Source organism: Daphnia pulex, chromosome 7 (assembly GCF_021134715.1).
Source record: "Daphnia pulex isolate KAP4 chromosome 7, ASM2113471v1".
Taxonomy (NCBI): Eukaryota; Metazoa; Arthropoda; class Branchiopoda; order Diplostraca; family Daphniidae; genus Daphnia; species Daphnia pulex.
In genome coordinates this window covers 7,178,662-7,194,576 of record NC_060023.1, presented here as the reverse complement: position 1 = coordinate 7,194,576, position 15,915 = coordinate 7,178,662, and the positions used below count along the sequence as shown (strand labels likewise).

Here is a 15,915-nt window from a genome sequence, read left to right as displayed (position 1 = left end):
TACGCATTTGCAGAAATATTTCTGAGTTTTTACCCATATAGTACTGCATAGACCGGGAATCGAACCCGGGCCGCCCACGTGGCGAGCGAGCATTCTACCACTGAACCATCGATACGACATTGCTCAAGTCTACTGTGCACAGAGAAAATTTTAGAAAATACATTGCATCATCAAAAAAACATTTGTCTAGCAGAGCGTAGTTTCGATCTACGGACCTCTGGGTTATGGGCCCAGCACGCTTCCGCTGCGCCACTCTGCTTGAATATACTCTTTCAAAAATAGAAACTCATTCCAAAAAATGTGTACTTCTGTTGATCATTGGCGATTCCAATTTTCATAATTATCATCTAAGATTTTAACCCACACGATTAACATGGTTTTGTAATAATGTAACTTTTGATTAGATTCCTACAAAACGCCTCATTTGCAGAAATATTTCTGAGTTCTTACCCAACTAGTACTGCATCGACCGGGAATTGAACCCGGGCCGTCCACGTGGCAAGCGAGCATTTTACCACTGAACCATCAATGCGACATTGCCCGAGTCTACTGTGCATAGAGAAATTTTTAAAAAATACATTGCATCATAAAAAAAACATTTGTCTAGCAGAGCGTAGTTTCGATCTACGGACCTCTGGGTTATGGGCCCAGCACGCTTCCGCTGCGCCACTCTGCTTCGATCTACTATATCAAAAATAGAAACTCATTCAAAAAAATGTGTACTTCTGTTGATCGTTGGCGATTCCAATTTTCATAATTCTCGCCTTAGATGTTAACCAACATGATTGACATGGCTTTGTATTAAAGCTACTATTGATTATATTCCTTAATGGTCAAGATCTATTTGATGATCTATTTTTAATAATATCTACAAATTCGAAATTTGATCAATTTACTCATTTGCAGAAATATTTTGAGGTTTTACCCATATAGTACTGCATCGACCGGGAATCGAACCCGGGCCGCCCACGTGGCAAGCGAGCATTCTTCCACTGAACCATTGATGCGACATATATAAATCTACTGTGCACAGAAAATTTTTAAGAAAATACGTTGCATCATCAAAAAAACATTTGTCTAGTAGAGCGTAGTTTCGATCTACGGACCTCTGGGTTATGGGCCCAGCACGCTTCCGATGCGCCACTCTGCTTGGATCTACTCTTTCAAAAATAGAAACTTATTTTAAAAAATGTGTACTTCTGTTGATCATTGGCGATTCCAATTTTCATAATTATCATCTAAGATTTTAACCCACACGATTGACATGGTTTTGTATTAAAGTTACTTTTGATTAGATTCCTTAGTGACTCACGATCTATTTGATTTTTTATTTTTAATAATATCTACAAATTCGAAATCTGATCAATTTACTCATTTGCAGAAATATTTCTGAGTTTTTACCCATAAAATACTGCATAGACCGGGAATCGAAACCGGCCGCCCACGCGGCAAGCGAGCATTCTACCACTGAACCATCGATGCGACATTACTCAAGTCTACTGTGCACAGAGAAAATTTTAGACAATACAAAGCATCATCAAAAAAATATTTGTCTAGTAGAGCGTAGTTTCGATCTACGGACCTCTGAGTTATGGGCCCAGCACGCTTCCGCTGCGCCACTCTGCTTGAATATACTCTTTCAAAAATAGAAACTCATTCCAAAAAATGTGTACTTCTGTTGATCATTGGCGATTCCAATTTTCATAATTATCATCTAAGATTTTAACCCACACGATTAACATGGTTTTGTAATAATGTAACTTTTGATTAGATTCCTACAAAACGACTCTTTTGCAGAAATATTTCTGAGTTCTTACCCAACTAGTACTGCATCGACCGGGAATCGAACCCGGGCCGTCCACGTGGCAAGCGAGCATTTTACCACTGAACCATCAATGCGACATTGCCCGAGTCTACTGTGCATAGAGAAATTTTTAAAAAATACATTGCATCATAAAAAAAACATTTGTCTAGCAGATCGTAGTTTCGATCTACGGACCTCTGGGTTATGGGCCCAGCACGCTTCCGCTGCGCCATTCTGCTTGGATCAACAAATTCAAAAATAGAAACTCATTCAAAAAAATGTGTACTTCTGTTGATCATTGGCGATTCCAATTTTCATAATTCTCGCCTAAGATGTTAACCAACACGATTGACATGGTTTTGTATTAAATTTACTATTGATTAGATTCCTTAGTGACTCAAGATCTATTTGATGATCTATTTTTAATAATATCTACAAATTCGAAATTTGATCAATTTACTCATTTGCAGAAATATTTTGAGGTTTTACCCATATAGTACTGCATCGACCGGGAATCGAACCCGGGCCGCCCACGTGGCAAGCGAGCATTCTACCACTGAACCATCGATGCGACATAAACAAATCTACTGTGCACAGAAAATTTTTAAGAAAATACGTTGCATCATCAAAAAAACATTTGTCTAGTAGAGCGTAGTTTCGATCTACGGACCTCTGGGTTATGGGCCCAGCACGCTTCCGATGCGCCACTCTACTTGGATCTACTCTTTCAAAAATAGAAACTTATTTTAAAAAATGTGTACTTCTGTTGATCATTGGCGATTCCAATTTTCATAATTATCATCTAAGATTTTAACCCACACGATTGACATGGTTTTGTATTAAAGTTACTTTTGATTAGATTCCTTAGTGACTCACGATCTATTTGATTTTTTATTTTTAATAATATCTACAAATTCGAAATCTGATCAATTTACTCATTTGCAGAAATATTTCTGAGTTTTTACCCATAAAATACTGCATAGACCGGGAATCGAAACCGGCCGCCCACGTGGCAAGCGAGCATTCTACCACTGAACCATCGATGCGACATTACTCAAGTCTACTGTGCACAGAGAAAATTTTAGACAATACAAAGCATCATCAAAAAAATATTTGTCTAGTAGAGCGTAGTTTCGATCTACGGACCTCTGAGTTATGGGCCCAGCACGCTTCCGCTGCGCCACTCTGCTTGAATATACTCTTTCAAAAATAGAAACTCATTCCAAAAAATGTGTACTTCTGTTGATCATTGGCGATTCCAATTTTCATAATTATCATCTAAGATTTTAACCCACACGATTAACATGGTTTTGTAATAATGTAACTTTTGATTAGATTCCTACAAAACGCCTCTTTTGCAGAAATATTTCTGAGTTCTTACCCAACTAGTACTGCATCGACCGGGAATCGAACCCGGGCCGTCCACGTGGCAAGCGAGCATTTTACCACTGAACCATCAATGCGACATTGCCCGAGTCTACTGTGCATAGAGAAATTTTTAAAAAATACATTGCATCATAAAAAAAACATTTGTCTAGCAGATCGTAGTTTCGATCTACGGACCTCTGGGTTATGGGCCCAGCACGCTTCCGCTGCGCCATTCTGCTTGGATTTACAATTTCAAAAATAGAAACTCATTCAAAAAAATGTGTACTTCGGTTGATCATTGGCGATTCCAATTTTCATAATTCTCGCCTAAGATGTTAACCAACACGATTGACATGGTTTTGTATTAAAGTTACTTTTGATTAGATTCCTTAGTGACTCACGATCTATTTGTTGATTTATTTTTAATAATATCTACAAATTCGAAATCTGATCAATTTACTCATTTGCAGAAATATTTCTGAGTTTTTACCCATAAAATACTGCAAAGACCGGGAATCGAAACCGGCCGCCCACGTGGCAAGCGAGTATTCTACCACTGAACCATCGATGCGACATTACTCAAGTTTACTGTGCACAGAGAAAATTTTAGAAAATACATTGCATCATCAAAAAAACATTTGTCTAGTAGAGCGTAGTTTCGATCTACGGACCTCTGGGTTATGGGCCCAGCACCCTTCCGCTGCGCCACTCTGCTTGTATCTACTCTTTCAAAAATAGAAACTCATTCAAAAAAATGTGTACTTCTGTTGATCATTGGCGATTCCAATTTTCATAATTATCATCTAAGATTTTAACCCACACGATTGACATGGTTTTGTTATAATGTAACTTTTGATTAGATTCCTACAAAACTACTCATTTGCAGAAATATTTCTGAGTTCTTACCAAACTAGTACTGCATCGACCGGGAATCGAACCCGGGCCGTCCACGTGGCAAGCGAGCATTTTACCACTGAACCATCAATGCGACATTGCCCGAGTCTACTGTGCATAGAGAAATTTAAAAAAAAAAAATTGCATCATCAAAAAAACATTTGTCTAGCAGAGCGTAGTTTCGATATACGGACCTCTGGGTTATGGGCCCAGCACGCTTCCGCTGCGCCATTCTGCTTGGATTTACAATTTCAAAAATAGAAACTCATTCAAAAAAATGTGTACTTCGGTTGATCATTGGCGATTCCAATTTTCATAATTCTCGCCTAAGATGTTAACCAACACGATTGACATGGTTTTGTATTAAAGTTACTTTTGATTAGATTCCTTAGTGACTCACGATCTATTTGTTGATTTATTTTTAATAATATCTACAAATTCGAAATCTGATCAATTTACTCATTTGCAGAAATATTTCTGAGTTTTTACCCATAAAATACTGCAAAGACCGGGAATCGAAACCGGCCGCCCACGTGGCAAGCGAGCATTCTACCACTGAACCATCGATGCGACATTACTCAAGTTTACTGTGCACAGAGAAAATTTTAGAAAATACATTGCATCATCAAAAAAACATTTGTCTAGTAGAGCGTAGTTTCGATCTACGGACCTCTGGGTTATGGGCCCAGCACGCTTCCGCTGCGCCACTCTGCTTGGATCTACAATTTCAAAAATAGAAACTCATTCAAAAAAATGTGTACTTCTGTTGATCATTGGCGATTCCAATTTTCATAATTCTCGCCTAAGATGTTAACCAACACGATTGACATGGTTTTGTATTAAAGTTACTTTTGATTAGATTCCTTAGTGACTCACGATCTATTTGTTGATTTATTTTTAATAATATCTACAAATTCGAAATCTGATCAATTTACTCATTTGAAGAAATATTTCTGAGTTTTTACCCATATTGTACTGCATCGACCGGGAATCGAACCCGGGGCGCCCACGTGGCAAGCGAGCAATCTACCACTGAACCATCGAAGCGACATTGCTCAAGTCTACTGTATACAGAGATAATTTTAGAAAATACATTGCATCATCAAAAAAACATTTGTCTAGTAGAGCGTAGTTTCGGTCTACAGACCTCTGGGATATGGGCCCAGCACGCTTCCGCTGCGCCACTCTGCTTGGATCTATTCTTTCAAAAATAGAAACTTATTCCAAAAAATGTGTACTTCTGTTGATCATTGGCGATTCCAATTTTCATAATTATCATCTAAGATTTTAACCCACACGATTGACGTGGTTTTGTATTAAAGTTACTTTTGATTAGATTCCTTAGTGACTCACGATCTATTTGATTTTTTTTTTTAATAATATCTACAAATTCGAAATCTGATCAATTTACTCATTTGCAGAAATATTTCTGAGTTTTTACTAATAAAATACTGCATAGACCGGGAATCGAAACCGGCCGCCCATTTGGCAAGCGAGCAGTCTACCACTGAACCATCGATGCGACATTACTCAAGTTTACTGTGCACAGAGAAAATTTTAGAAAATACATTGCATCATCAAAAAAACATTTGTCTAGCAGATCGTAGTTTCGATCTACGGACCTCTGGGTTTTGGGCCCAGCACGTTTCCGCTGCGCCACTCTGCTTGGATCTACAATTTCAAAAATAGAAACTCATTCCAAAAAATGTATACTTCTGTTGATCATTGGCGATTCCAATTTTCATAATTATTATCATCTAAGATTTTAACCCACACGATTGACATGGTTTTGTAATAATGTAACTTTTGATTAGATTCCTACAAAATTACTCATTTGCAGAAATATTTCTGAGTTTTTTCCAAACTAGTTCTGCATAGACCGGTAATCAAACCCGGGCCGCCCACGAGGCAAGCGAGTATTCTACCACTGAACCATCGATGCGACATTGCTCTAGTCTACTGTGCACAGAGAAAATTTAAGAAAATACATTGCATCATCAAAAAAACATTTGTCTAGCAGAGCGTAGTTTCGATCTACGGACCTCTGGATTATGGGCCCAGCACGCTTCCGCTGCGCCACTCTGCTTGGATCTACTCTTTCAAAAATAGAAACTCATTCCAAAAAATGTGTACTTCTGTTGATCATTGGCGATTCAAATTTTCATAATTATCGCCTAAGATGTTAACCAACACGATTGACATGGTTTTGTATTAAAGTTACTTTTAATTAGATTCCTTAGTTACTCACGAGCTATTTGTTGCTTTGTTTATAATGTGATCTACAAATCCGAAATCTGATCAATTTACTCATTTGCAGAAATATTTCTGAGTTTATACCCATTTAGTACTGCATAGACCGGTAATCAAACCCGGGCCGCCCACGAGGCAAGCGAGTATTCTACCACTGAACCATCGATGCGACATTGCTCAAGTCTACTGTGCACAGAAAAAATTTAAGAAAATACATTGCATCATCAAAAAAACAATTGTCTAGCTGAGCGTAGTTTCGATCTACGGACCTCTGGGTTATGGGCCCAGCACGCTTCCGCTGCGCCATTCTGCTTGGATTTACTCTTTCAAAAATAGAAACACATTCCAAAAAATGTGTATTTCTGTTGATCATTGGCGATTCCAATTTTCATAATTATCATCTAAGATTTTAACCCACACCATTGACATGGTTTTGTAATAATGTGACTTTTGATTAGATTCCTACAAAACTACTCATTTAGCAGAAATATTTCTGAGTTCTTACCAAACTAGTACTGCATCGACCGGGAATCGAACCCGGGCCGCCCTCGTGGCAAGCGAGCAATCTACCACTGAATCATAAATGCGACATTGCCCAAGTCTACTGTGCATAGATAAATTTTTAGAAAATACATTGCATCATCAAAAAAACATTTGTCTAGCAGAGCGTAGTTTCGATCAACGGAGCTCTGGGTTATGGGCCCAGCACGCTTCCGCTGCGCCACTCTGCTTGGATCTACTCTTTCAAAAATAGAAACTCATTCCAAAAAATGTGTACTTCTGTTGATCATTGGCGATTCCAATTTTCATAATTATCGCCTAAGATGTTAACCAACACGATTGACATGGTTTTGTATTAAAGTAACTACTTTTCTATGGAGTGAATGGTTGTAAACCATTTGGCAGCGGTGTTGCCTAGCAGACAACCATTCACAAGCAAGTAACAGAAAAGAAAAGTCATGTGAAAATTCTGTCAGTGTAAGTTTCACATAATTTCGTTTAATTATTTCATATTTAACAAAATTTTTATTTTTTCTGTCGAGAATTGTCCGGCGAACGATTGACTCCAAAAAATTGTACTACGACAATAATTTTTTGAAAAGAGTGGGAGTCTCAAACGCCGAAAAACCAATCAGCAAGGCAAGACTTGCTGGTTTTTGTGTTACGTGATGTAGAATAATAGAATAGAAGAAAGTTATCTTTTACTCAGTGCTTTCATTTACTACAGTAGTTTATCGTTGCAGGTAACCAGTCATGGACTGCAAGTAGTTATAGCTGCATGTAGCCAGACATGAGCTACGAAGACAGTTGAATGTAACCAGACATTAGCTATCAGTTTAGTAGTAGGTAACCAGCCATGGACTACCAGTACAGCTTCATTTATCAGATATGAGCTTCAGGTATCGTTACATTTTTACATTGTAATCAGACATGAGCTGAAGGTACAGCTGCACGTAATCCAATGTAACCAGACATTCTGACTACGAGTTCAGTTGTGTGTAACCATTCATGAACTACGAGTATAGCTGCATGTAACCAGTCATGAGCTTTAGGTATAGCTGCATGTAACCAGTCATGAGCTACGAGTTAAGTTGCATGTATCAAGTCATGAACTACGAGTATAGCTGCATGTAACCAGTCATGAGCTTCAGGTTAGCTGCATGTAACCAGGCATGAGCTAAGAAGACAGCTGCATGTAACCAGACATGAGCTTAGTTATCATTACATATAAACAGACATGAACTATGAGAAAAAATGGGTTTCATTGCTGCCACGTTTCATTCAGAGTGGTTAGGGTGCTAAATCACCCGCTTCAGAGCTGTAGACTCCCAGCGGAGTCTATAGCTCTGCTTGCTTGCTTGGAACCTATTTATCTGAAAGAAAATAGTTCCGTAATTACACAATGTCATGTGTAATTACGTGTATTACATTAATGAATGTAATTCATAAATGTATTACATTAATGAATGTAATAGAAAAGTAAACTTTTCATAAGTGTAATCACTATTGAAAAGTAACTACTTTTCTATGGAGTGAATGGTTGTAAACCATTTGGCAACGGTGTTGCCTAGCAGACAACCATTCACAAGCAAGTAACAGAAAAGAAAAGTCATGTGAAAATTCTGTCAGTGTAAGTTTCACATAACTACCCACCCACCCACCCTGCAGAAAGTTCGGGAAAAACGGAATTTTCCAGAGAACAAATAGGGCGACACCTTCTTTTAGGAGGGTTTATTTATTTATCTGAAAGAAAATAGTACCAAATACGGAACACAAATCAAAATAGCCAGGGTACTAATAAAACACCCGCTTGCTTAAGAGTTTTCGGGGTGCAAAAGCACACGTTTTCTTAGACAGAGTGGTTAGGGTGCTAAATCACCCGCTTCAGAGCTGTAGACTCCCAGCGGAGTCTATAGCTCTGCTTGCTTGCTTGGAACCTATTTATCTGAAAGAAAATAGTTCCGTAATTACACAATGTCATGTGTAATTACGTGTATTACATTAATGAATGTAATTCATAAATGTATTACATTAATGAATGTAATAGAAAAGTAAACTTTTCATAAGTGTAATCACTATTGAAAAGTTACTTTTTATTAGATTCCTTAGTGACTCACGATCTATTTGTTGATTTATTTTTAATAATATCTACAAATTCGAAATCTGATCAATTTACTCATTTGAAGAAATATTTCTGAGGTTTTACCCATATAGTACTGCATCGACCGGGAATCGAACCCGGGCCGCCCACATGGGAAGCGAGCATTCTACCACTGAACCATCGATGCGACATTTAATGAATCTACTGTGCACAGAATTTTTTTTAGAAAATACGTTGCATCATCAAAAAAACATTTGTCTAGCAGAGCGTAGTTTCGATCTACGGACCTCTGGGTTATGGGCCCAGCACGCTTCCGCTGCGCCACTCTGCTTGGATTTACTCTTTCAAAAATAGAAACTCATTCCAAAATTTGTGTACTTCTGTTGATCATTGGCGATTCCAATTTTCATAATTATCATCTAAGATTTTAACCCACACGATTGACATGATTTTGTAATAATGTATCTTTTGATTACATTCCTACAAAACTACTCATTTGCAGAAATATTTGTGAGTTCTTACCAAACTAGTACTGCATCGACCGGGAATCGAACCCAGGCCGCCCATGTGGCAAGCGAGCATTCTACCACTGAACCATCAATGCGACATTGCCCAAGTCTACTGTGCATAGAGAAATTTTTAGAAAATACATTGCATCATCAAAAAAACATTTGTCTAGCAGAGCGTAGTTTCGATCTACGGACCTCTGGGTTATGGGCCCAACACGCGTCCGCTGCGCCACTCTGCTTGGATCTACTATTTCAAAAATAGAAACTCATTCAAAAAAATGTGTACTTCTGTTGATCATTGGCGATTCCAATTTTCATAATTATCGCCTAAGATGTTAACCAACACGATTGACATGGTTTTGTATTAAAGTTACTTTTGATTAGATTCCTTAGTGACTCACGATCTATTTGTTGATTTATTTTTAATAATAAATATACAAAATCGAAATCTGATCAATTTACTCATTTGAAGAAATATTTCTTAGTTTTTACCCATATAGTACTGCATAGACCGGGAATGGAACCCAGGCCGCCCACGTGGCAAGCGAGCATTCTTCCACTGAACCATCAATGCGACATTGCCCATGTCTACTGTGCATAGAGAAATTTTTAGAAAATACATTGCATCATCAAAAAAACATTTGTCTAGCAGAGCGTAGTTTCGATCAACGGACCTCAGGGTTATGGGCCCAGCACGCTTCCGCTGCGCCACTCTGCTTGGTTTTACTCTTTCGAAAATAGAAACTCATTCCAAAAAATGTGTACTTCTGTTGATCATTGGCGATTCCAATTTTTATAATTATCGCCTAAGATGTTAACCCACACGATTGACATTGTTTTGTTATAATGTAACTTGTGATTAGATTCCTACAAAACTACTCATTTGCAGAAATATTTCTGAGTTCTTACCAAACTAGTACTGCATCCACCGGGAATCGAACCCGGGCCGCCCACGTGGCTGGTTCAAGTCCGCCTCCCACCAATATCGTTTACCGTGAACATCGGCGTGAATGGGTTACGGTATGTGTAGTCTAGGTTCAGAACTGACAAAATATCGCGATAAAAATTTTCCAATAAAAAACACGACACTGACGCACAACAATCACTTTCATTTGATCGCATTTGATAATGGATCGAATTTAAAGACGAAAAATAGATTTTTGGTTATAACGCTGGCATGATAATGAAGAGGGCCATGGTTCATGTCTCATTTTTGATTTACTTTTTTTTAGAATAAAAATATTGTTTTGACCCATGCCCTTTGTTAACCATGACTCAGACAAATCAAAATTTCTCGATAGAATTTTTTTCCAGATAATTTCAGAGAAAAAACATAGAATTTACAGAAAAATTCTGAAAAACTAGGAAGGCATTTAGCAAAAAGTCCGACTTAACAATAGGCCCTGAATTTTTCATTTAAGACAGTTTTCAACTGGCTTACGACTATCCCTTCGCGGCGAGCTGATAAGCTTGCTTTTCTATCTTATGTTATAGAAAAGGTCTCCACCACGATTTGAAAATATTTCAGGCTAGATGTTTGGGACGTATTTGTTTTATAAATATATTTATAGTTTCACTTATTCAAAGCGTTTTATTCTTACAGGATATGTTAATTTATTTACAATACATAATTTAAAGTTAATTTAATCAATGATTTCATAAAAACATTCATGATGTTTATGAAATAGAAACATGAAGAAACTCTTCCAGGAGCTGCTCAGGAGCTGCACTGAACTGCACTGAACTGCACAGCACAGCACAGCACAGCACAGAACAGCACAGCACAGAACATCACAGCACAGAACAGCACAGCACTAGATGTTTGGGACGTATCTTTGGTTTTTCTTCAACACAAATGCAACCTATCACATATAATGAGTTTTCTTGTAAAATTATTACACTGGTTCAACACTATTAATACCATTATATGTTATAGGAAAGGTCTCCACCACGATTTTGAAATATTTCAGGCTAGATTTTTGGGACGTATTTTGTTTTTTAAATATATTTATAGTTTCACTTATTCAAAGCGTTTAATTCTTACAGGATATGTAAATTTATTTCCAATACACCATTTAAAGTAATTTAATCAATGAATTCATAATAACATTCATGATGTTTATTAAATAGAAACAAGAAGAAACTCTTCCAGGAGCTGCCCAGGAGCTACATTGAACTGCACTGAACTGCACAGAACAGCACAGCACAGCACAGCACAGCACAGCACAGCATAGCATAGCACACCACACCACAGCATTTGAAGTTGCTAAAATATTTATTTCACTTGTTAGAACCATTTCTTTATTACAGGATATGTAAATCGATGTCCAATACACCATTTCAGGTCTATTGAATCAATAAATTCATAGAGCAATTCATGAAGAAAAAGTTTTAGAAAAATGCACAATTGAGTTTAGCACAGCACAGCACAGCACAGCACAGATTGAAGTCTACTATTCAACGAATCCGGATTCCTCGTGAAGTGAAACGAGTGTTGTTTTTGAGTTGAGCTCATCGAGTTATTTCACAATTGAAAAAAAATTCAAGTAACAATTACCATACTTGTGTGCCTTTAAAAACTTGCAATGTCAATTATTTATTATAGATTCCTTTTTTTCCCAAATCAAAATGTCAGTCAAGTGTCAATCATTAATTTATCATCTTTCTGTTTCAAATACGAAATGTGATCTTTGTATTGCAATCGATGTGGCGGACGGCGCCAAATTATCAATCCTGCAATAAGGAAAGGGCTTCCCCCTTCCGTTGGCTGGCCTAGCCCTTTATCCCCTTTTGTCTTTGTGCGCCCAAATTTATAGTTTCAACCATGGACTACTGTAACTAAAGGACGGGACTCTTCGCCTATCTCGGAGTGTTTAAGCTAGTCTGGTGGGGTTCGTTCAGGAGATAATTAATGGAGAACATAAAAAAATGCAGTTTTTTTCGCTGATTCCAACTGTGTTTATAAAACTTAGTAAAAAAAAACTAATTAATAAAGTATTCTAATTTTACTTTCAGGAGTAGGGGTAAAAAGAAAAAACACCGGTGCCATCTAGCAACCAAATACTCTAAGCTCTTAGGAATATACGCTCAAGGTGAAAGATAGTTAGGCAGCTATGTCAGAAGACTAGAGATAAGAGAGTGGTCTCTCTTACTCTAGACATGTATCTGCATGCAAACTCAAAGAGCTTAGGGTACCTGGTTCATAGATGGCACCGGTGTTTTGTCTTTTTTTCAAATTTTCCGTAAACTAGTTTGCAATATAACCGTACACCGTACATATTAGGTATAAGGACATTAGGTAAAACAATACAAATTTTTAAATTTCTATTCTGATTCTCCCGGAAAAAATTTTACATGACCGACATAGGAAAGGCCGAAGAGTCCCGTCTTTAATTACAGTAGTCCATGTTTCAACTCACTCCTTTTTGTACTCTTAAGTGAGAAGCTACTGCATCTGGCAAATGCTGTTACCTTTTTTCAAGTGGCAAATAAAGATCTTTAAAAATCCTAATCTCCTTGTTTTCTACACTCGCCGGCAAAATACGTGCCGGCGAATCGATGTCAACATTTGCTATAACTTAGGTACACTAGGTATAGTATCTTACTAGAAAACCTGACACTTTTGTCATCTGACAACGCTAAAAACCTGTCAGCTTTTTCTGCAACATACTGTACGTTTTTATTTACTTCTCAAAGGAAGTTTGCAACACAGAAATAAAAAAAGACTAATCGACGTATTTTGAATCACGATTTGCGAAGACCTGCTGAACTTTGACTGGAATGTGATTGAAGAGTAGTTTGATAATGTCGTCGGTATATGTTTTAATTTTAAATTGGCGGAAGGTATACTGAAAAGCACACCTTTTCCCCTTTTGGGATTTATTTTGCGCTTTTCCATTCTCTTCTTCTCTTCCTCTTTTTCTTTCAATTTTCCCACCAGAATGAACAAATATTAGAGGTTAAGTGATCTTCCTATGCTATACCTTCCGACAATTTAAAATTAAAACATATAGAGCCATTTGCCTGCTAAAGAAACTTTCAAGCATGACTGTATTTCCCTTTTCGAACCCATTGTATTGCAATTATACTAACTGGAGGCATAATAATCAAATTTGCTTTTCCATTTATTAAAGTGGACTATTTTTACTTACATTGACTTTCCACTGTCATTAGTCCGTGAACTATTTCCCATTACGTAGCCTACCTAAATATAGAATTATTATTTATTCCCTACAAGAGATGAACAAAACTATTCCATCCAATTACAAAATCAGTCAAACATTATAACACTACCACAAAAGATGACTAATTCGAACTTACATTAGACCTCAAAAATAAAAGGTAAAAAAAAATTAAATTAACTTTATGTTTAACACCTCCAATTGGACAAATATCAAAGCAAGTTTTCGTATTTTGGACAATACAGAAATAGATGTAATAAATATTTCTCTAAAAATATCTCCATCAAGAATTTTCTTTTTTTCCTCAAAATCAATCAAGCGTTTTATTCATTGTAATCACTTGATGGTGTGGCTTATTTCGGAAGAAATTCTGTAATAGCTTGGGATCCTCTCTAGGTGAACATGTTATAATTAACATGAAGCATTGTCAGACTAGGATTGCAAACAAGCAAACTGGGTATTATGCAAAAGCACCAGGGTGTCTTATAAAAGAGTTACCTGAACTTCATCCAAGGTTCTTGCAAAATTGTGAATTTGCAACTCTGTCTTACAAAATACTCAGTCGAACTACGCAAAAAAGTCTTTGGAGACGGAAAACTTTTTTAAGGTTTTAACTCATCTCAACTGATAGCATTGAAAATCTGTATTTTTTCTAGATTTTGGTAGGGGAGAGTGGGGAGAGTTGAGACATTTTTGGTTTACACTTATGCTTTATCTCTCAAATTACCTAATATATTTTATTAATTTTTTGTTTTCATTTTTTTTTCGCCTTATTCTATTCTCAATAATTGTTTCATAAATTTTAGAAGAAATGGTTAACCCTCTACCGATTTTTAAAGTTTTTAAGAAATTTGATAGAAGAGCCTATATGAGGTTGGGTGGCTATGAACGAGGATGTGGGACAAAATCATCAACACAATTTTGATTCGTACCGAAAACACCATGAGTGTTGGCGTTGGCCAAATAAACTTATTTGAATGTGAAAATGAATAATAGTAGTATGTCATTTGGGGATTATTGTTTTATCTACGAAATCTTTGGATAAATTAGCGTGATGAATTTTGGATAAAGAAGAATAATGAACAGCATGATTATGAAATTCCATGTAGCACACTGCAACGCAGCAATAATTTCCAGTAAAATATGTTTTTTTATAATTAGTCTTGTAGATTGAAACGTGTTCTGCCAAGACATTAAAGAGGCAACGAGAGAATTTCTGAAAAGGAAAAAGGATAACTTTTATCTTTATTTGTAGTGGATTCGAAAATTCTTGATATCGCCTTTTAGCATTGAAAAGTATCGATTATAAGAAGATCATTGACAAGATGATTCGGTATAATTAAGCCGCACCATTATTAAAGACTTCCTCTAGTCCCACATGCATTAAATCATGCTTAAAGGTCTTGGTCGTGCCAAAGTAATCTAATGGATCAAAAGTCAATCTTCGATTGATGTTATGATTTATGAAAAGATTGTCTTTGGCCGCCTGGCATTCCGTCAGCGGTCTCAATGTCTAAGACTTGTTCTTCATACATAATTTTGTTTCTAAAAATTCCAACAGATTTGTGGTATACATTTTCTATGTTATTCCATTACTGATGATACGTAATAGGTAATTGATAATAAAATGACGACGACTTTGGCTTTTTCTCCTTACTTCCAAAGGGATATAATTTTTCCAACTCTTCCATATAAACCTGAAAGCAAAGAATACTGCCACTATGCTCAATGTAATTCGTATGGTTCTCAACCTAATAACTATCCCATACATCACTATAATTGCTCGAGGGAGTCGTAGTTCTGTTTTAGAACTTAACATACAGCCTTTTAGACCTCTTTAAAAGACTGGTGGCTGGTGTATAAAAGGTTTGAAATGTAGGACATCCGACAGAATAACTTGTTGGCAAATAAGGAAATGAGATTCACAATGAATACAAAAATAATAGCTTTGCTTTATGTACCATGGTATAAACGCTTAATGCTATAGTGATCCCTACTAAAACACCGCATACTAATAACGTTATATGATGGTAAAAAATGAATGTGTACAGCCACATTGATTTTTCGAACGTTGTATTAATCTAATTTTTGTTCGAAGAAATTCATCTTAAATTTTAGATTCGCTTAACGTTCATAGCATGTACGAATACAACAATCAATATCAGCACCTAAAATGAACATAAATTTTAGGAACGGATTTGAAGGTGAAATCTAGAAAGTAGATATTTCACATTTGTAATAAACATCTTACGTTAATAGAACATTAAACGCCGAACATATATCTAATCCGCAAAATCGTATATTCAT

At 36.6% G+C, this 15,915-nt stretch overlaps 4 non-coding genes across 4 annotated transcripts; all 4 read right to left on the bottom strand.

Moving 5' to 3' along the window:
* Positions 1–187: 187 nt before the first annotated feature.
* Positions 188–259, bottom strand: Trnam-cau. The gene has a single exon. It is a non-coding gene; the product is annotated as a tRNA-Met (tRNA).
* A 345-nt stretch (positions 260–604) lies between these two features.
* On the bottom strand, positions 605–676 carry Trnam-cau. The gene has a single exon. It is a non-coding gene; the product is annotated as a tRNA-Met (tRNA).
* Positions 677–9,034: 8,358 nt separating this feature from the next.
* On the bottom strand, positions 9,035–9,105 carry Trnag-ccc. The gene has a single exon. It is a non-coding gene; the product is annotated as a tRNA-Gly (tRNA).
* Positions 9,106–9,177: 72 nt separating this feature from the next.
* Trnam-cau lies at positions 9,178–9,249 on the bottom strand. The gene has a single exon. It is a non-coding gene; the product is annotated as a tRNA-Met (tRNA).
* Positions 9,250–15,915: the final 6,666 nt, after the last annotated feature.